A 21,648-nucleotide genomic window follows, 5' to 3' on the forward strand; every position below is an offset into this window, starting at 1 on the left:
TTCTGGCCCCCTCTTCTTCCAGTCAGCTTTTCAAGAATGTACATTTCTCTGCAATGCTGCCCTATCAAATATGTGAAATATTTTCCTTGGAGAGAGTTTATAAATGGAAATATCTGAATTAGTTTTTCTCATTATTATATTTTAATTACTATTAAAAACTATAACATACCAAAAATCCATTAAATGCTTTCCAATTCTATATTTTAGCAACCAAGTAAGAATGTGTATCACAATATTGTTTCTTCTATTATATTTTCTATCTCCTATTGTTATTATATTAAGACTTCTAGTTGTTTGCTATATTTGTATTAATTCTACTCTTAATAGACAATTCAGAGGAACAGCCACACACAAATACAGAAACAAAACTTCTGAAATCTAAATAAAATGTGTAGTTTATCTTAATAGTCATTTTTATTGCTAAATATTATCTGAAGAAATTGTTTTTTACATTTGGGTTGTATGACTACAATTCTGACTGGAAAAGGAATTTTTTTTTCCTAAAGATTTATTTATTTATTAAAGAGAGAGATTAAGAGCATGAGCAGAGGGAAGGATGGAGGGAGAGGGGAAGCTGACTCCCCACTGAGCACAGAGCCCCCTCAATGCAGTGGATTCTACATCCCTGAGATCATGACCTAAGCAAAAACCAAGAGTCGGATACTTAACCAACCCAGCCACCCATCCACCCATGGAAAAGAAACATCCTTAAAATATTCTGTGATTATGTTGACCCATCTGCAAAAGTGTGGGAAATAACTTACATAATTAATGATTACAACCTATATGTATGAATAACTACTAAAACATTTTGTATAAAACTTCTTTGTGTGCCAAAACAGTAGTACTATATATACTTTACCAAAGGACATCCTGTTTACTTTCACTTAAATTTAACAAGAAATATGACCTGAAGAATAAGCTGACTTTAAGTTTTAAGTTTACAGCAAATAAAGGCATCTCTCTTGTTTTGCAAAATCTGAATCTTTGATTTTTCCATTTTTGACATTGTAGCGCTAAATAAATTTACTATGAACTGTGTATGAACAGGGCAAAAGAAGTTCAATAGTACATAAGTTGATTTTTAAAATATCAGCTTGCTAAAGATAAACTTTTTTACATATAAACATTTAATTTAAAATGAACTAAAATGTTCTAAGGATAAACAGAGTCTTTAGAAGTCATTATCTAGTTTCCAGAAAGTACTGCACTTAAATCATCTTTAACAGATTGGTATTTCTTTCTACTTTTATAGACCCCTAGAAAGAGAGGTTCTATATATTGAACAGTTCTCACTGTGAGAAATGTTTAATTATTCTTAACCTAAAATGCTCATATTTCAGTTTCAGATGGTGATGATGATAATTTTAAATCTTTTTTTCTTTTTAAGATCTTATTTATTTATTTATTTATTTGACAGAGAGAGAGAGAGCAAGATAGAACAAGCAGTGGTTGTGACAGAGGTAGAGGGAGAAACAGGCTCCTCACTGGGCAGGGAGCCTATTGCAGGGCTGGATCCCAGGATCCTGGGAGCATGACCTGAGCCAAAGGCAGAGGCTTAACTGACTGAGCCACCCAGGTGCCCCGATTTTAAATGCTTTTATTATTTTATTGCCATCTTCAGTTTCCTACAATAAATTGTTATCCTTTGCAGATAGTATAGACATGATAAAATTAATATATATCTTGTATGTAAATCTCAACTTGTTCATGTGTTATCACCTGATTAGAAAATCAGCTAGATATATTGTTAATAAGTTTGAAGAGTATGTATTGGATGGGCTGTTCTCAAAACTGGCTGTTGGTGTACCGTAATTTTGTTTTTTAGAGCTCCAGGCCACCCTTAAAAGAGAGAGACAGTCATCTTCCAACAGCATTGAAAAATGAAGCTAAATTTTCTTCAAGTTGGTTGAATATTTTTAGAGTACTGTGAATTAAATTATGTGTTATGTGAAGTATACAAAATTTATTTGAGGTGTGAATCTTGAAGCACCTCAGTATGCAGTCATTCATTCACCTGAACATTCAAACATGAGGCAAATAAACCTTTCATACTTATGGAGAGAGACAGCATGTATTAAAATGGCATACCCATTATCTCAAGAGTGAGGTGGTGTTATTGACTGGGAAGCAGTGTGAGGGAACCTATGGGAAAGCTGGAAATATTTTTTAAATGTAGTTTGTGATTAATAAAGACATATGAGTAAATATGTAAAAATTAATGTAAATGTTCACTCATGGTAAACTTTCTACTTTTAAAGACCTCTAGAAAGAGAGAGATTCTTTTTGTTTTTAGAAGAATTTTTTTGAAGATTTTATTTATTTATTTGACAGAGAGAGACAAAGCGAGAGAGGGAACACAAGCAGGGGGAGTGGGAGAGGGAGAAGCAGGCTTCCTGCAGAGCAGGGAGCCAGATATGGGGCTCAATTCTAGGACTCTGGGACCATGACCTGAGCTGAAGCCAGACACTTAACGAATGAGCCACCCAAGCACCCCTAGAAACAGAGATTCGATATATTTAAGTTCTCACTGAGAAATGTTTAATTATTCCTAACCTAAAATGCTCATGTTGTGCATCTTACTAAAAATCATATCTCAAATAGAAAAAGAACTTAGGGACAGAAAAAATAAATAGGTGTTTGAAATCTGAGCCCCCCAAACCAAAGACACAAAGGCAGATGCTCAAAATTGCAGATGCTGATTTTCAGCTGTACTGTTTGCAATAGGAGCAGCTCCTAGTAGCACATTGTAAAGAGCCTTAGAGATTTGCTCATGTAATAATAGCTAATGATTTTTTAGAGCAATAGCAACAAAGCTAATGGTGTGTGTGTGTACGTGTGTGTATGTGTGCCTACAAAAGTGTTGATATGTATATGTCTATTTTAATTGAAAAAATTATTGTGCTTATTGAAAACAAAAAAAACCACAGAGAAATATAAAGTTAAAATGATTAACAGCTCAAAATTATATTCAACAAAGCAGTACTCCAATGTATTTCATCTTAATCTGTTTGTTCAAAAGCATCAATATTTGCTCCAAATATCTTCACAGCTTCCACTTGGGAAATATTTAATATATTGGATTATGAAATAAGTTATCTTTTTTTTTTAAAGATTTTATTTATTTATTTGTCAGAGAGAGTGAGCACAGGCAGACAGAGAGACAGGCAGAGGCAGAGGGAGAAGCAGGCTCCCTGCTGAGCAAGGAGCCCGATGCGGGACTCGATCCCCGGACGCTGGGATCATGACCTGAGCCGAAGGCAGCCGCTTAACCAACTGAGCCACCCAGGCGTCCCATAAGTTATCTTTTTAATGTATGGTCATTAATAAAGTATTGCAGTATACAGCCTTTTACTTTTTTAGTGACCATAATTTTTGTTTGCATTATTAAAATCAAAAGGTAAAATAGGATTATATTTTATGGGTGAAATTTTGGCAATTTAGAGCACCTTATTAATATTTCCTTCAGCTTTACTGAGGTATATTTGACAAAATTTTGAAGTGTACAATATGATGATTAGATATAAGTATGCATTGTGAAAGGATTCTCACCATGGAGTTAAGGAATGCATACAGCACCTTGCCTATTTATCTTTTTTTCCTTTTGGTGAGAACATTTAGGTTCTACTCTCTTCACAAATTTCAATTATACATAATACAGTTTTATCAATGAGTCATTGTGTTACATATTAGATCTTCAGACCTTATTTATCTTATAACTGGAAGTTTGTAACCTTTTACTAACCTCTCACAATTTGCCCCATGCTTCACCATTCTACTCTGTTTCCATGAGTTTGACTTTTTTTTTAAGATTCCACATATAAGTGATGTAATGCAGCATTTGTATTTGGCCTATTTCACTTAACATACTGCCTTCCAGGTTCATCCATGGTGTATCAAATGCAAGATTTCCTTGTTTTTTAAGGCTGACTAATATTACATTATATATATGCACCACATTGGGGCTCCTGGGTAGCTCAGTTGGTTAAGTGTTTGACAGCAATCAACAGCATTCAACTTTTGGTTTCCACTGAAGTCATGATCTCAGGGTTGTGAGATCCAGTCCTGTGTGGGGCTCCATGCTCAGCAGGAAGTCTACTCAACGTTCTCTCTCTCCTTCTGTCCCTCCCCACCACTTGCACACTCTCAATCTCTCTCTCTAAAATAAATAAATACATCTTTATATATGCACCACATTTTCTTTATTAATTCATCTGTTGGTAGACACTTGATTTGTTCCCATACAGTGGTTATTATGAATAATGTTGCAATGAACATGGGAGTATACATATCTCTTTAAGATAACGATTTTGTTGCCTTTGGCTATATTCCCAGAAGTAGACTTTCAGGGCCATATGTTAATTCTATTTTTAATTTCTTGGTGAACCTCCGTATGGTTTCCTATGTTGAATACCAGTCTACATGCCCACCAGGAGTGTACAAGTGTTCCCTTTTCTCCACATCCCTGCTTGCATTTGTTAATTCTTGTTTTTTTGATGATAGACATTTTCACAGGTATGAGATAATGTCTCACTGTGCTTGAATTGCGTTCCCTAGATAATTAGTGATATTGAACACTATTTCTGTACCTTTTGGCCATTTATGTTCCTTCTTTGTTGAAATGGCTATTACGGCCCTTTGCCTATTCTTTAACTGTTTTTTATTTACTTATTTATTTGTTTGCTTATTTATTTATTTTTTACTATTGAGTTATATAGTTCTTTGTATCTTTTGGATATTAATCCTATAATGGATATGTAGTTTGCAAACTTTTCCCGCCATATCAGAGGTTGCCTTTTCATTTTGTTGATGGTTTCCTCTGCTGTGCAGATACTTTTCAGTTTGATGTTTCCTCCCTTGGTTATTTTTGTTTTTGTTGCCTTTGTTTTTGGTATCAAGTAAAAAAAAAAAAAATTGTCAAGACCAATGTCAAGGAGATTTTTCACTGTTTTGTTTTTTTTTTCCCCCCTAGGAGATTTATGTTTTCAGGTCTTACACTTAAGTCTTTAATCCATTTTGAGTTGTTTTTGTGTATGTTTAAGACAGAGATACAATTTCATTCTTTTACATGTAGATATCCAGTTTTCCCAACACCATTTGTTGAGAGACTATTTTCCTACTCTTGTCTCCTTTGTCAGAAATGTGGATTTATTGCCGGCATCTGTTTCATTGATTTATGTGTCTGTTTTTATGCCAATACCATATTGTTTTCATTACTTTTGCTTTGTCATATTGTTCAAAATCAGGAAGTATGATACATCTCTAGCTTTATTCTTTCCAAGATTTATTTGGTTATTTAGTCTTTTGAGGTTCAATATGAATTTTAGGTTTTTTTTCTCTCTTTCTGTGAAAAATGCCATTGGCATCTTGATAAAGATTGAACTGAAACTGTGGATCACTTTGTACTACGGACATTTTAACAATATTGAGTCTCCCGGGTGCCTGGGTGGCTCAGTGGGTTGGATGTCTGCCTTCAGCTCAGGTCATGATCCTGGGGTCCTGGGATCGAGTCCCACATCGGGCTCCCACCTCCATGGGGAGTCTACTTCTCCCTCTGACCTTCTCCCCTCTCATGCTCTCTCTCTCTCTCCCCCTCAACTAAATAAATAAAATCTTTTTTTTTTTAAGATTTTATTTATTTATTTGATAGACAGAGATCACAAGTAGGCAGAGAGGCAGGCAGAGAGAGAGGAGGAAGCAGACTCCCCACTGAGCAGAGAGCCCGATGTGGGACTTGATCCCAGGACCCTGGGATCATGACCTGAGCCAAAAGCAGAGGCTTTAACCCACTGAGCCACCCAGGTTCCCAAATAAATAAAATCTTTAAAAAAAAAGAAAAAAACAATATTAAGTCTCCCAATCCATCACCATGGAATATATTTCCATTTATTTGTGTATTCTTCAATTTATATAATCAATTTTTAAATAGTTTCCACTGTACAAATCTTTTGCCACCTTGGTTGAATTCATTCATAAGTATTTTATTTCTTTTGAAGCTATAGTGAATGGATAAATTCCTAGAAACATTTAACTTATCAAGACTGAATCATAAAAAGACAGAAAATCTGAATAGATCTATAACTAGTAAGGAGATTAAATCTTCAATCAAAATCTCCCACCAAAATACTGTTTTATCAATTGAGATAATTTGACCCCTACAAATTCTAACTTTGGGTATTATTTTTGGCTCTTGGTGAAATATAATTGGCAACCCAAACTAGGTTTCTTATACAAAGAAACACATGTCAAAAGTTTAAAAAAAAAAAAAGTTCAGTATAACAACTGATTTTAACTAAAACAGTAAGGATACTTAGTGAAAAGGGAAGTAGTAGGCTGAAACATGTGTCTTGGTGGAAATGACTAGAAAAAAAATTCTCAGAGTGTCTTTTCTCCATTACTACTTCTCATTTTTATTGATTTGATTTCTCTATTCTTCCTTTGCATATCACCCTGCATGGTGGAGTGCAAGTAGCTCCACTAGAGAAATGCTACTAAAAGTCCAATGAGATCCCACCATGCTTCCACTGGAGTGGCAAATGGCAGGGAAAAAAAATCCCTCAGAATTTGAATTGGTGAGCAAGTGGAACTCTTGTACATTGCTGAGGGGAGTGGAAAATGGTACAGTCAATATAAAAAGCAGTTTGGTTCTTGCATATCAAAAGAAATGTACACTTACTGTACAACCTGGGAACCTCAGTTCTAGGTGCTTACCCAAGATAAATGAAAACAGTATGTCCACACAGTGATTTATACACTAATGCTTACAGTAGCTTCTTTAATAATAATCAAAAATTAGAACCAATATAAAGTTCCATCAACAGGTGAAGATGAACAATTTGAGGTAAATCCACACAATTAAAAACAAAACAAAACAAAACTGCTCAGCCATTAAAAGGAACTAGTTACTGATATATACAATGTGGGAGGCTGAGTAATGTCCTCCCTCTTCCCCAAAGATGTCTAAGCCCTAATCTCCTATGAATGTTTACTTATGTGGCAAAAGGGACTCTGAAGATACGATTAAGTCAAGACTCTTGAGACGGGAAGGTTATCTGGGATTATCTGGGTGTAACTGATATTGTCACAGAGGTCCTTCTAAGAGGGAAGCAGAAGATCACAAAAAGCAAGAAGATACAAAGAAAGATGTAACCACAAAAGCAGAGATTGGAGATGTAACCGGGAAACAAGAAATGCTGACAACTTCCAGATTCTGAAAGCATTAAGGAATAGAGTATCTATTCTAGAAGAAACCATTTATACTGACACCTTGACTTTAGCCCTATAAGACTGTATTGGACTTCTGACCTCCAGAACTGTAAAATAGTATATTTTTGTTGTTTAAAGCCAGTATTTTGTGGTAATTTGTTACAACACTGATAGGATACTAATACATAAAACAAAATGGATGAAGCTCAAAAGAATCATGCTAGGTGAGAGATAATTTATAGCCAGGTAAAAATAAATTTAGTGTTGGATTTTACATATGCATATACCCATACCCATCATATCATATCAAAGTGATTAAGTAATACCCATATCATGTTTTGTTTTGTTTCCTTTTTCCTCAAATGTGATTGTTCCTATCTTCTCCTTTGATTATAAACCTCATTTTCAATATTTTTGTACCAATTTTACATTCCGGAGTTGATACTGCATTGAGCCTGATATAAGAAAATGTCACCTATGTATTCAAGATAACTTTTTTCTTTCTCTCTCTTTCTTTTCAGCTCTTACTTTTTTAAAGCTCTTACTTTTTCTTCTCTAGTATATTTTCCTTCCATTAGCCTGGAACTTTTTTTCTAATTCAGTTGCCTCTAAATAAGAAAATCCATTGGGTTAGAAATAATATTTTAATATTTCAATTCATTTTTATAAAAATAAGAAACATTTATACTTACTGATACTTAGTGCTACAGGGATTGACTCTAGTGCTCTTTGGTGGACCATTTATTGGATGATCCAGCGTGATAGCCTTAGGTGGTTAAACAGGACAGCCTGAAGTGAGCATTCCACAGTAAAAGGGGGTTTCTCCAGTAAATAAGTTTATGGATTTTATAATCTTAAATATAACTGTTATAATCTTAAATATAAATTTTATAATCTTAAATACAAATCTTAAAGATTTTATAAATTTTAAATGCATTTAAAATCTAAATATAATCTTTAAATAAATCTTAAACCTATAATTTTAAAAGCTTATAAATTTTATAATCTTACAATTGTAATGAGATGGACAAGACTCTAATAGTCATCTGAATGCATAGATGTGTGCTGAAAATTTTAGATATTTACATGTTTGCTGTTATAAAGTATCAAAATTTTTTTTTCTAATTTAAAGATCAGCTACTAATTTATAAATAAAATTGTTTAAAATCTGTTGATCTTTATATCACAGAAAGTAGCTTCTGTTGTATAATAAATAGAATATACTTTCCAAAAAATGATCACAATCTGTCCTTTCAACGTAAAAGTGAAATTTTAACGAGTGCAAAAGTAAGTGGTTTCTGTGTTATATGCATTTTTGAATTTAAAGTTTGGACAGTTTTCTGTCACCATGGAATTTACTGGAAAAAATGTAAGCTTGTTACCTATACAAAACAAAACAAAACTGACATATATTTCAATTTAAATCAAACAAACCTTGCCATCCAGGATTTCCAACTTGTTTAAAAATCATTCAAAAGAAAACTTGAAGTAGGTTTTGGGAAAGTAATTCTTAAAAATATTAAAAAAGAACAACTGATTCAAATCATGGCAGATGAAAAATGAAATTTCCAAAGATATTTGTATGGCTGTTGGTTGAGATTTAAAAATTGGTAGCATGTTTCTTTAAAGTTTTCCCTTCTAAGAAGCTCTAAAACAGATTTTGTTCATTTTCAGAGTTTAAAAAATAGTCACTTAGAAATTCCTAAAGGAATGTCAGGGAGAAATTAAGAAAAATTAATACCTCTATATATCTTAGATATATAGTTTCTGCTTACATTCTAATTCATTGTAATCATAATATATTACAAGAATCTTTTTAAATTTATATTTTGCTTTTTAAAATTTAATTTAATTTTATTTATTTTCAGTGTTCCAGAATTCATAGTTTATGCATCATACCCAGTGCTCCATGCAATACGTGCCCTCCACAATACCCACCAACAGGCTCACCCAATCCCTCAATCTCTCCCTCCCAAAAACCTCAGTTTGTTTTTCAGAGTTCATAGGCTCTCATGGTTTGTGTCTCCCTCCAATTTCCCCCAAATCACTTCTCCTCTCCATCTCTCAATGTCCTCCATGTTATTCCTTATGTTCCACAAGTAAGTGAAACCATATGATAATTGACTCTCTCTGCTTGACTTATTTCACTCAGCATAATCTCTTCCAGTCCCACTGATGTTGATAGAAAAGTTGGGTATTCATCCTTTCTTTTTTTTTTTTTTTAAGATTTTATTTATTTATTTGACCGAGATCACAAGTAGGCAGAGAGGCAGGCAGAGAGAGAGAGAGGGAAGCAGGCTCCCCACTGAGCAGAGAGCCTGATGTGGGGCTCGATCCCAGGAACCTGGGATCATGACCTGAGCTGAAGGCAGAGGCTTTAACCCACTGAGCCACCCAGGTGCACCTATTCATCCTTTCTGATGGGGGCATAATACTCCATTGTATTTTATCCATTGTCTGTTGAAGGGCATCTTGGTTCTTTCCACAGTTTGGCAACTGTGGCCATTGCTGCTATGAACATTGGGGTACAGATGGCCCTTCTTTTCACTACATCAGACAACAAAAAGAAATAAAAGGAATTCAAATTGACAATGAAGAAGTCAAATTCTTTCTTCGCAGATGACATGATATTTTATATGGATAACCCAAAAAACTCCACCCCAAACTACTAGAACTCATACAGCAATTCAGTAATGTGGCAGGATACAAAATCAATGTACAGAAATCAGTTGCTTTCTTATACATTGACAATGAAAATACAGAAAGGGAAATTAGAGAATCGATTCCATTTACTATAGCACTAAGAACCATAAGATACCTGGGAATAAACCTCACCAAAGAGGTAAAGGATCTGTACTTGAGGAACTACAGAACACTTATGAAAGAAATTGAAGAAGACACAAAAAGATGGAAGACCAGTCCATGCTCATGGATCAGAAGAATAAACATTGTTAAAATGTCTATACTGCCTAGAGCCGTCTATACTTTCAATGCCATCCTGATCAAAATTCCACTGTCATTTTTCAAAGAGCTGGAACAAACAATCTTAAAATTTGTATGGAACCAGAAGAGACCCCGAATTGCTAAGGAAATGTTGAAAAAGAAAAACAAAACTGAGGGCATCACATTGCCTGATTTCAAGCTTTACTACAAAGCTGTGATCATCAAGACAGCATGGTGCTGGCACAAAAGCAGACACATAGACCAGTGGAACAGAGTAGAGAGTCCAGATATGAACCCACAGCTCTATGGTCAAATAATCTTTGACAAAGCAGAAAAAAATATATAGTGGAAAAAAGACAGTTTCTTCAATAAATGGTTCTGGAAAAATTGGACAGCTACATATAGAAGCTACATATAGAAACTCAACCATTCTCTTACACCATACACAAAGATAAACTTGAAATGGATAAAAGACCTCAACATGAGGCAGGAATCTATCAAAATCCTAGAGAAGAACATAGATTGTAACCTCTTCGACATAGGCCACAGCAACTTCTTTCAAGATATGTCTCCAAAGGCAAAGGAAACAAAAGCAAAAATGGACTTTTGGGACTTCATCAAGATCAAAGCTTCTGCACAGCAAAGAAAACAGTCAACGAAACAAAGAGGCAACCCATGGGATGGGAGAAGATATTCTCAAAATGACACTACAGACAAAGGGCTGATATCCAAGATCTATAAAGAACTTCTGAAACTCAACACCCTAAAACCAGATAATCATGTCAAAAAATGGGCAGAAGAACAGACACTTCTCCAAAGAAGACATACAAATGGCTAACAGAGACATGAGAGGATGTGGAAAAAGGGAAACCCTCATACACTGTTGGTGGGAATGCAGATTGGTGTAGCCACGTTGGAAAACAGTGTGGAGCTTCCTTAAGAAATTAAAAATGGAGCTTCCCTATATTTTATTTGAAACATGTATGTTAGACATCACTTTGGTGCTATTAGACTTATCATTTACTACTATTTATGTTACTTTTATATAGGCATACCTCAGAGATACTGCAAGTTCAGTTCCAGACCACTGCAATAAAGCAAATATGGCAATAGAACAAGTAAAATGATTTTTTTGGATTCTCAGTCCATATAAAAGGTACATTTAAACTCTCCTCTAGTCTCTTGAGTGTGCAATAATAGCATTATGTCTAAAAGCTGTACATACTTTATTTGAAAAATACTTTATTGCTAAAAAAATGCTAGTCATCTGAGCTTTCAGCGAGTCATAATCACTGATCACAGATCACCATAAAAATATAAAAATAATGAAAAAAGTTTGAAATATTACAAGAATTATCAAAATGTGACACAGAGACACAAAGTGAGCAAATGTTATTGGAAAAATGGCACCAAGAAACTTGTTCTACCAATGGTTGCCACAAGCCTTCAATTTAAAAAGGAAGGAAGGGGGGTGCTTGGGTGGCTCAGTGGGTTAAAGCCTCTGCCTTCAGCTCGGGTCATGGTCTCAGGATCCTGGGATGGAGCCCCGCGTCAGGCTCTCTGCTCAGCGGGGAACCTGCTTCCTCCTCTCTCTCTCTGCCTGCCTCTCTGTCTACTTTGATCTCTGTCTATGAAATAAATAAATAAATAAATAAATCTTAAAAAATAAATAAATAAAAAGGAAGGAAGGCAGAAAGAAGGAAGGAAGAGAGGAGAAAAGAAAAGAAAGAAAGGAAAAAAAGAAAATTTATGATGTGCAATAAAACAAAGTGCAATAAAAAGAGGTATGCCTATATTTATAAACTACACTGTTATAAAATTGTATATTATTTTACAAATCCTCCAATATGCATAGTGCCAGGCTAATATATGGAATAAATTTACATTAAATTATCTAGCTTCTGGCTGAGATCCATGTGCAAAGTAATTAAATAGAACTGCATCCCTTTCCTCCTCCAACAGTTCTGAGATGTGGGCATAAATTAGACAAATACAAGATATTAGGAAAAGAATTAGAATAAAAACGAGAGCTATTTATGTTGCTCCAATATTCTCAATTCTCAATTTTGTATATACTTTTATTCCTTGTGAACTCTTCCGGGGTTCTCTATACTGCTGAAATAAGCTGTAGCTGTGTTTGTTTTTTAGGGAGTTAAAAAAAAAGTTGATAATTCAAATAGGATTGTTTCACTGCACCTGACAGAATGTCGATGTTTAAGAAGAGGATTTTAGGCAAGGACTTTCTTCTAGAATTGGGCAGGTATTTGTCTCATTCATAGTGGGTGCCTATTATAGTCTTTATCTCCCTGTTATAAAACACTGACACTCTTTTTAGCTTGGCAACTTTCTCCCCTATTTGTATTTAGTTTCAGTAATTGTGCTCATCTCTACTTGTAAAGCAAATCTCATTTGATTACTAGACCAAATCAGACTATTTGTGTACAGAACCACAAGGGACTAGAGCTTAATCCCTTGAGTATTTAAGGTTCTTGTGAGTCAGGAGCATAGCTAAAGTGAATTGATGATCAGAGGCACCAATTCCTAAAATTGTGGGTATTGCTGACAGACTCTTTGTTCTATTGAGAGCTTGTAGACACATTGTTTTTCTTCAGTAATCTCCAAGAGGGCCTGAGAGTGAACACAACTCAAAATGCCAGTAAAAGCATTTTAACCATTAGCAAGAGTGCATTATTGGTCTCATATTAATTTTTAAAAAATCTAAATTTAAACAAACAGTGATCAGCTGCAGTTTCTACTCACCTTGCTTATTTTGAAATAAAAAGAGCATGAATTGTCTCTATGGCTGTCTTTACTGCATAGTCCCATTTGTGTGCTTTTGATTTTTATTTCTCAGATTCTCTAGCTATTATCTGAAAGAGGGAAAAATGTCTTTCTAGCTAATTTTCAGTTATAATTCCAGTTTTTATAATGTACTTAGATTTTTTGTAATTCTGTATTCGTATTTACTTAACCTTCTTCTTCTTGATTTGGTGAGGAATCAGGACTGATGATGACCCAATAGAAAGAGCATGGTAGCGAGTTGACATTTACTATACATGTGAAAGGGGAAAGTAAACACTGGCTACAAAATCCGATAGAGTCAAGCAAGAATAGGGAATTAAGAGGCAAAAATCAGGCTTTTAGGAGACTTATGGGTGGTTAGGGTTAAAGTAGATGAAAAAAAGGTAACTTGGAGGCATTCCATCAGCTTTGAGGTAAGTGCATGTGAATTCTTTATATACCATGTCCATAGTCAATGGGTTTGGCAAAATGAGACTAGTTCAGGGGCACTTGATGTTTATTTTCAACTGGCTTTTATAATACTCTAGAGAATTTTTTAAAGATCTCAAGCTGGAGGTCAAAGATGGCTGCTTTTGTTTTTATTTTTTTAATGATATGCAATCATTAATATAGGTTAATAAATAATAGGCTGTTACTATTTCAACTATTTCCCAGAAGTATGTACAGGTGTTTACTGACAGCGCTACCTCTTTTTCACAGATAAGTGAATCACAGTAGCTTAGTACAATTCCAGATCCTCTTCTATTCTCTGCAGATAGATTTGCTGTGTCATCACTAGGTAGATATGAAGACAGCCTCCTGCCACTCGCATTTTAAGATTTGTGGGCTTTTCCTTTTACCTCCTGGTAACTAATGTCTCAGAGAAGTGATAACTGTGATCTCTTAATGCTGTAGGGGCTGCAACCTCCTCTTGCCACACTGCCTAGAATTCAGTATGTATATGGTCCCCACTTTGAATTCCTGACTCCAAGTCCCAGTTCTGAATCTCCTGAACTAGATCTTCCTAGGTCTTTGCATTTGGCTAGTAATTAGATTTTTTTCAGATTTATACCAGTTGAACTTTAGGACTGTCAGCTGCTTTCGCAGGAGTCTCAGCTTGTCTGAATTCATACAGTATTAATCAGGTCTATGGCAATGACAAATGGCCAAATTCCAAAATAAATTAGCATAAGCAAAATTAAAGGGGAAATAGTTGTTTCTCATATTCTTGTTAGCTTGAAATAGCCTAATTTATTTTAAATACTTAAGAGAGTACTGGATATAAACAAAGTGATATCACCATTATAAAAAATGAAACTCTGTGTATTATTGACACCTTACCTTCATTGCCCTCACTAAGCATATATTATGGGTCTGCTGTGGGCTTTCAGGACTTTACAGGAAAAAAAGAGAGAGAGAGAGGAAGCAAGCATTTCTAGTTTTATGAGACTTGCAACCTAATGATGAAAATCAAACATTTGCATAGTCACACAGAAAGCACAAGATTAATTACAAAGTCATATTGTATAAAATATATATTGTATGAGGTCAAAATATAAAGTATTAAGAAATATGAATTTACTCTTAAATTTATACCTTTTCTTAGAGCATTATAATTTAGAGCAAAAGAAATACTTCTTAAAATATTGAAAGTTTCATTGTTTTATAAAATACAAGATATTTTTATCACTATTAAAATGTAGCCTAAACATTCCATTTCAAAAGAAGAAACTTAAGGGACACCTGGGTGGCTCAGTTGGTTAAGCCGCTGCCTTCGGCTCAGGTCATGATCCCAGGGTCCTGGGATCGAGTCCGGCATCGGGCTCCTTGCTCAGCAGGGAGCCTGCTTCTCTCGCTGCCTCTGCCTGCCTCTCTGCCTGCTTGTGTTTACTCTCTCTCTCTCTCTGGCAAATAAAAAAAAAAAAGAAGAAGAAGAAGAAGAAGAAACTTAAGATCAAAATTGAGTTGTCAACACTAACTAAATCAGTAACAGGCTGAAGACCAAAATCTAATTTGGCTAACTCCCAAATAGTATTCCTTCAGCTAAAATTTTGCAGAAATGCAGGAACTAAAGAGTTAGTAGAAGGAAGATAAGTTAAATGGGAGAAAAATGGAGTTTTGTTTCAGGTCATTAAAAAGAGAGACATGATTAAGATGAAGGAATAATGTATGATTTTACCTATGATGGCTTTTACCTTAATTTTAAACTGAAAAATACATGAATAAAAAATGGTGTTGCTAATTTCTTGGTCTGGATTTTCTTCCACTGCATTCACAAAACCATACGTTGTTTTCACTGAACTCATAAATAGTGGATCTTTACTTATATCCTCTATCTTCCCTCAGGAGGTTATACATAGAGTCTATTGTCCAATAAAATTCTAATTCCTTTAGCTATACTCTGAATTTTTTATTTGTACCTCTATGAGGTATCTCCAAACTTTTCTTCGTTTCCACTTCTTCCTAGTGCAAGCTGCTCTCATAACTCTTCTAAACTATGGAAATAACTTCCTTAATAGTCTCCCTTTGTCCAGTATTAACACACAATAGCCTATCTTCATAATAATAGCCAGAGTGATCTTTTCAACCAAAATCAGATCACATTACTAAAGTGGTCCAAAGCCCATCTATGTCTTCTCATATGGGCAAATTTTATTTTCTAAAGATGGCTTCCACATTTTGCTTTTTTTTTTTTATTATTATGATTTTTTTTTTTTTTCCAGAGAGGGAGAACATGACTTGGGGTGGGGAGAGCAGAGGGAGAGAGAGAATCCCAAGCAGGCTCTATACCCAGCATGGAGCCTCATGTGGGGCTCTATTACATGATCCTTAGATCATGATCTGAGCCAAAATCAAGATCTGATGCTTAACCAACTGAGCCACCCAGGCACTTCCCCCCACATTTTGCTCTTCTAATGTGACTTGATATTTCTGCCACTTAAATGTGAGAGTCTATGTCCCCTCCCTTAAAACTCGATGGCCCTGTGATTCCAGTGGAAGTGACTCTATAGGCGAATAAGTCAAATGAAACTATGCCTGGTTCTCTTTGGACACTTGCTTTTGAAACCAGTTCTCATGCCTGAATAAGCCAAAGCAGCCTATGGAGAGCCCCATATGGAGAGGAACAGAGGCACCTCCTAGGGTCAGCTAAGTTTCTAACCAACTGTCATTTACTAATTTGCCAACTATGTGAATGAGTCACCTTGATACCTAGAACAGAAATGGACTATCCTACAGAGATTACAGAATTATGAACAAAGGAAATTAGTCTTGTTTTAAATCACAAAGTTTGGGGATAGATTTTTATTTGTCTTTTAATACTATAATAGAAAATTAACACAGATTTTGGTACCTAAAAGAAGGATGCTGCTGTAAAAACCCTAAACCATGTAGCACTGGCTTTGGGACAGGCCATATGAGGAAGCAAGAATCCTTGGCAAAACGTTAGAAAAAGTCTAAAGAATATTGAGGAACTTGTTTCTGATAGCTCTAAGGAAAATGCAATTGGAAGATGTTTATAGTAATGGAAATTCTGGCAACAGAATTACCTGAAGTAAATGGAAGATAGGAAATGTTCCAATGAGTTCAATGATCAAGCTAAAGGAGTTTATAGGCAGACTATTCAAAGTGTCATCTGGATTTTATTCATTGTCTATGATATAATGTGAGAAGAGAGGAATGAGCTAAAAATGAACTCTTAAATATAAAAGATCCAGAACTTTCTTAGTTACAAAATAAATCCTGTTTCTCTTCCCAAATCTCTCTTGGTGGCACACGATGCTCATATTAAGGACTGGTTTAAGGAAAAGATCAAATGTACTATAAAATCTATTATTAAGATCTTATATCTGAGGTAGTTCCTCATAGAGCCTTTCAAATAGACAAAAGCCCTCCTAAGTATCATAGTACTGTAATTTATAGTCCTGTCCATTTTATAGTAAGGCTTATAAGGATCGTAAGGATGTTATTCCACAGCAGTGCATGGTGAGTTCAAGGAAGAGAATGGCTTATCTGGAAAAGACTGATGGTTAATTTATTGTTATAGTGTTTTGTCTGATGGAGTGAATTATAAATCAATACACAAAAAGCACACCAAAATTGTTTAAGGAATTGTATTAGTTTGTAACAAAAGGTTAAAAAAAAAGTACGACTGAAGAAGGGCCTTAAACCTTCAAGCATTTAGAAACAGGAAATATGCTTAAGAAGGCTTAGGAGAAAAGGAAAGTAGATTCAGAGTGAAGGACCAAGAGCCACTGAATTGACCCAAGAGCCATGAAGTCTAATTTCTAGAAAGTAGGTATACTCTAATCAAGGAACTAGCAACATATGCCTGGCTGGATTTCAGAATTGATATAGATCAATGACTACTGTGTTCCTTCCATTTCCCTGCTATTTTCTGCTATCATAGTTATCCAGTGACTGTCCTACCATATTATTTTGAGTATTTGGAGACATAGAAAAATTATCTCTCTAGGTCAAATGTGTCACATGTCATCACATCATAAGAGAGAGTGCTCAAAGAGCTGTATTTGAGGAACTGCACAAAAAGAATATCACTTATACCTAGACTGATTTGGATGTAAGATTCTTGACTTTGAACCGATACAATTATGGAATGAGACTTTTCAGTCATGGGAAAGGAAAAGAACATATTTTTCATGTAGAAGGGATATAAATTATTGTAGCCTGAAGACAAAATATGGCAGATTACATTTTTCAAAGATGGTTGTAACAAGACCTGCTTTTTTACTTTTTCTTCTTACAATGCGATTTTGATACTCTTCCTATCAAGAGCTATGCCTTTCTCTTGAATCTGGGCAAGATTGTGAAAATGAACACTATATGACTTTTGAGAATAGGTCATAAAATGTGATACATCTTTCTAGATTCCTGGAATGTTTGCTCCTAAAACCTAGCCACTGTGTTTGCATAGTCCTAGGAGAACTCAGAGAGCCAGGTGAAGAAGAACCAAGGCCCCTAGTCTACAGTCCTGACTGTACTGTATAGACCTGACTAATAGTCAATACCAACTCAGCAATTATGTGAGTAAGCCCTCTTGACTCTTTCAGCCACGCCTCTGTTGGATCACTTGCAGCTAATGCTAATGTTGCATGGAAGACTGCAGATTTGTGAGCAAAATATATTAGTGTTTTCGTTTAAGTCACTAAGTTTTAGAAGGCTTTGTTATACAGATTGGACAACTGATACATTATATAGAATAAAATCAAACTCCTACCCTGTTCTGTGAGACCCTATATAATCTAGTTTCTGTCTATTTCCCACCTTCCCATCATACTATTTTTGTAATTCAGGTTGAAGTTTATGGATTACCAAGATCTCCAGTCCATTTACCTATTCATTTTTCTCATGACATCAGTATCTATCAATTACCTATCTATCTATCTATCTATCCATCTATCTATCTATCTTCTATCTGTCATCTTACCCTTCCCATTATTAGAACAATTTCTGTGAAAACAGAGACATTGTTCTTATTTTTTTCTCTCTCTGAATTACTTGAAACAGTGCTTGGCACATAATAGGTACTCCACCAATACTTGTTGAGTGAACAAACTAATGGAAGCAAATATTAATTCATTTTTATACTATAGAGCAAAATAGAAGTCTAAGATTTAATATAACATATATTTCCTAGAAAAAATGATGCTTTCTTTTTTAAAATTAAATCTGTCAAATTGACTTAGAAGAATGTTCACAATCTTGTGATATTGTGAAAAGTAAGTTGATTTCTGTACTACCTGCATCATCTCTGTAAGTTCCTCCACATTAATAAATATTAACAATAAAATTTTCAGATAAAAGCACATATTTAGTAACTTGATTTTTTTCTTATTGATATGAATCTTTTACTTCCTGTAAAACAAACAAAAATATTCTGAAATTTTCATTGTTTAATATTATGTTAGGAGTTTAGTGTTCAACTGTTTAAAAGTCATTTTCCAGAGAGGAAAACTTGTATAGGTGATAGTGAATAAAACAGAAGGACTCCAATTTTCAGGAATTCAGAATGTGCATCCTTGGCATAGTAGTGCTATAGCTTTCCATCTAATCAAAGTGTAAAACAGAAAAATGATTTTAATGTATTTACTTGAAATTTGCTTCTTCACACTCTGAAGCCTAAATAACTGAGTGCACAAATATAGTTAGAGTAATCCTTCTTAACAAGAATTAGCCACCTCTGTGGACTCCCAAAATAGTAAGAGGAATTACCCTAGTGATATTTTTCCCTATGGGGGGCCAATGGTATGAAGTTTCATTGGTGCCTAATTCTAAAAGAATCAGAGGATCTGCTTATATCGTAATATGATGTTTTCAGCTTTCCTCAATTTTTCTTGAGATTTCCTTCAGATACAACCTACAGAGAACAGCATACCAGGTCCTTCAAGTTTGAGAAGTAGGAAAAAGTAGGAAGTTTGAGAAGTAGGGATGGTCTTTAGGCCAGAAGACAGTCTTCCACTTTGATCATCCATGTCCTTGTTCTATACCACCCATACTGATGCTCTTCCATAGAATCTCTTGGTATTAGTAAGTAGTTGGTAGACTCTAATTTGTTCTTATTTCTTGCTCATTTTCTTACTCATTTGATAAAAGGCTGAACTTTCAACAGATTTTACAGTTATCTCTTACTCTGCTAGCCTAATCATAATGTGATTCCACTTACGCACAAACACAGCAACTGTAATCATTACTTAATTCTAAGTCCTAACTCACTGTAAATAAGCCAGCCCACACTTTTACTAATCAATTTCCAATGCACGCAAATAATAGCATGTGTTTAGCTTATCACAGTGCCCAACTCTCTTGGAGGAGCAAGAAGATTATATTCACTTGTGCTTATTTTACAGTTTCACACAATGTCTTGTTAATTTCTGTGTTGTTTCCTTAAGCTATTCTGTATAGTCACTTTCCCTATCACCTATTTCCCACTGTTGATTCCATATCTTTTTCTCCAGACTCCTGCTTGGCCTTGTTCCTGTGTTAGTGAGAACTCCTCTGGTGATCTAGCTCCCGCCACTTTCCCTACTCTCAGATAGTCTCGGCATCTTCCATCATTCTCCATATATATTATTTTGTTTATGCCATACTATATTTGTAAAATACATAAAAGATCGGTAGTATTTTTATTTTATAGATGATGAAACTGAAATGCAGAAGATAAATGACTCCCCAGAGGCCATGATTTGTGGGCCTTGTAGTGGGTTTAATGGGAGGAAAGCAGAGGTGAAATGCCAGAATAGAGAAGTTAGAGAGAGCAGAGATGAGTAATAGAAGCCCAAAAAAGAGCGAGTTAAATAGTCCAGGGCATAAAAGGACCTGAGGAACAGTACATATAAAAAGAAGGAAGACCTTAAAATTGATGACACTTCTGTCCTGATAACTTCAAGGTACATTTCAATTTGAAATCTCTATCACCTCATTGCATGGGGATGGATGAAAAAAACACATACAGAGCATTTATCTTTTCCTGAAGCTTCTCAAACTCATAAAATTTCTAAGATATTGAGAGAAAGAATACTACAAGTATGTTTAGTTTTTTATCAGTTATTCCCATTTCTCTTTTTCTCTAAAGTACATTTTATAAATTTGATTTCATGTATTATTTAATCTTATCTACTTAACATGATATTGTTCACCTGACACAATCTATTTATTAAATATGCATCACACACAATTTAGTGGCTTAAAATTATGCATTTGATACTTTACATATTTGTGGGAAAAAGTGACTTCGGTAGAATCACTTCCATAAAAACCATATCCCTACTATTATTACCTGCATGATAATGTCATCAACAGTGGACTTAGGGATGATACTACTCCATTTAAGTAAAACTTATCAGTTCCTTTTGGCCCTCTTCATTAGAAGTTTAGGTCTCTTTCCAGTCACTTCTTTCATATTTAGAGAGCCAATATGAAGAACCACAGAATTTCTTCTTCTTATCTTTCCTCTCCTTCCCCCCCCCCTCCTTCCTTCCTTCCTTCCTTCCTTCTTTCCTTTCTTTCAAGATTTTATTTATTTTAGGGAGAGAGAGTATGTGTGCAGGGGAAGGGAGAGAGACAAGCAGACTCAGTGCTAGAGGAAGGGAGAGGGATAAGCAAACTCAGTGCTAAGTGTAGATCCTGATTTGGGTCTCATACCCTTGGGGCTCATAATCTCATTACCCTGAGATTATTACCTAAGCCCAAATCAAGAGTTGGATGCTTAACTGACTGAGCTACCCAGGTGCCCTGAACTACAGTTTCTATGTGATGCAAATCAAGGGATGCTCCTGGCATTCCAAAGTGCAGAAACTGCAACAATATATCTAATGATTCTGCATCGGTTCCACACAGCAGAGTTTCTGTTGGATCTTCAGCAGGATAAACTCTAATTACTACAAAGAGAAAAATAAACTTACACCTGCTAAGACACAGAAGAGTTATTTGAGGAGTGTCTTCTGTGTTATAGACAAGGTAATGAGTCAAGCTGTGTTATAAATGTTAGGAACTTGAAAATGAATAGTACGGCTTGAAGCCCACTCTCATAGAGCTTATATTCTTTTATGGGGAGGAACATAAAATAATAAAAATAGGGCAAAACACTGGGGAGTAATAAATCCTTTATGAAGGAAAGTAGAGCAGGATAACAGGATAGACAGAAAAGGATGCTGTTTTAGAAAAAAATTATTTTAGGAGTGGAAATATAAGAAGATATAT

This window comes from Martes martes, assembly GCF_963455335.1.
Source record: "Martes martes genome assembly, chromosome: 1".
Lineage (NCBI taxonomy): Eukaryota > Metazoa > Chordata > Mammalia > Carnivora > Mustelidae > Martes > Martes martes.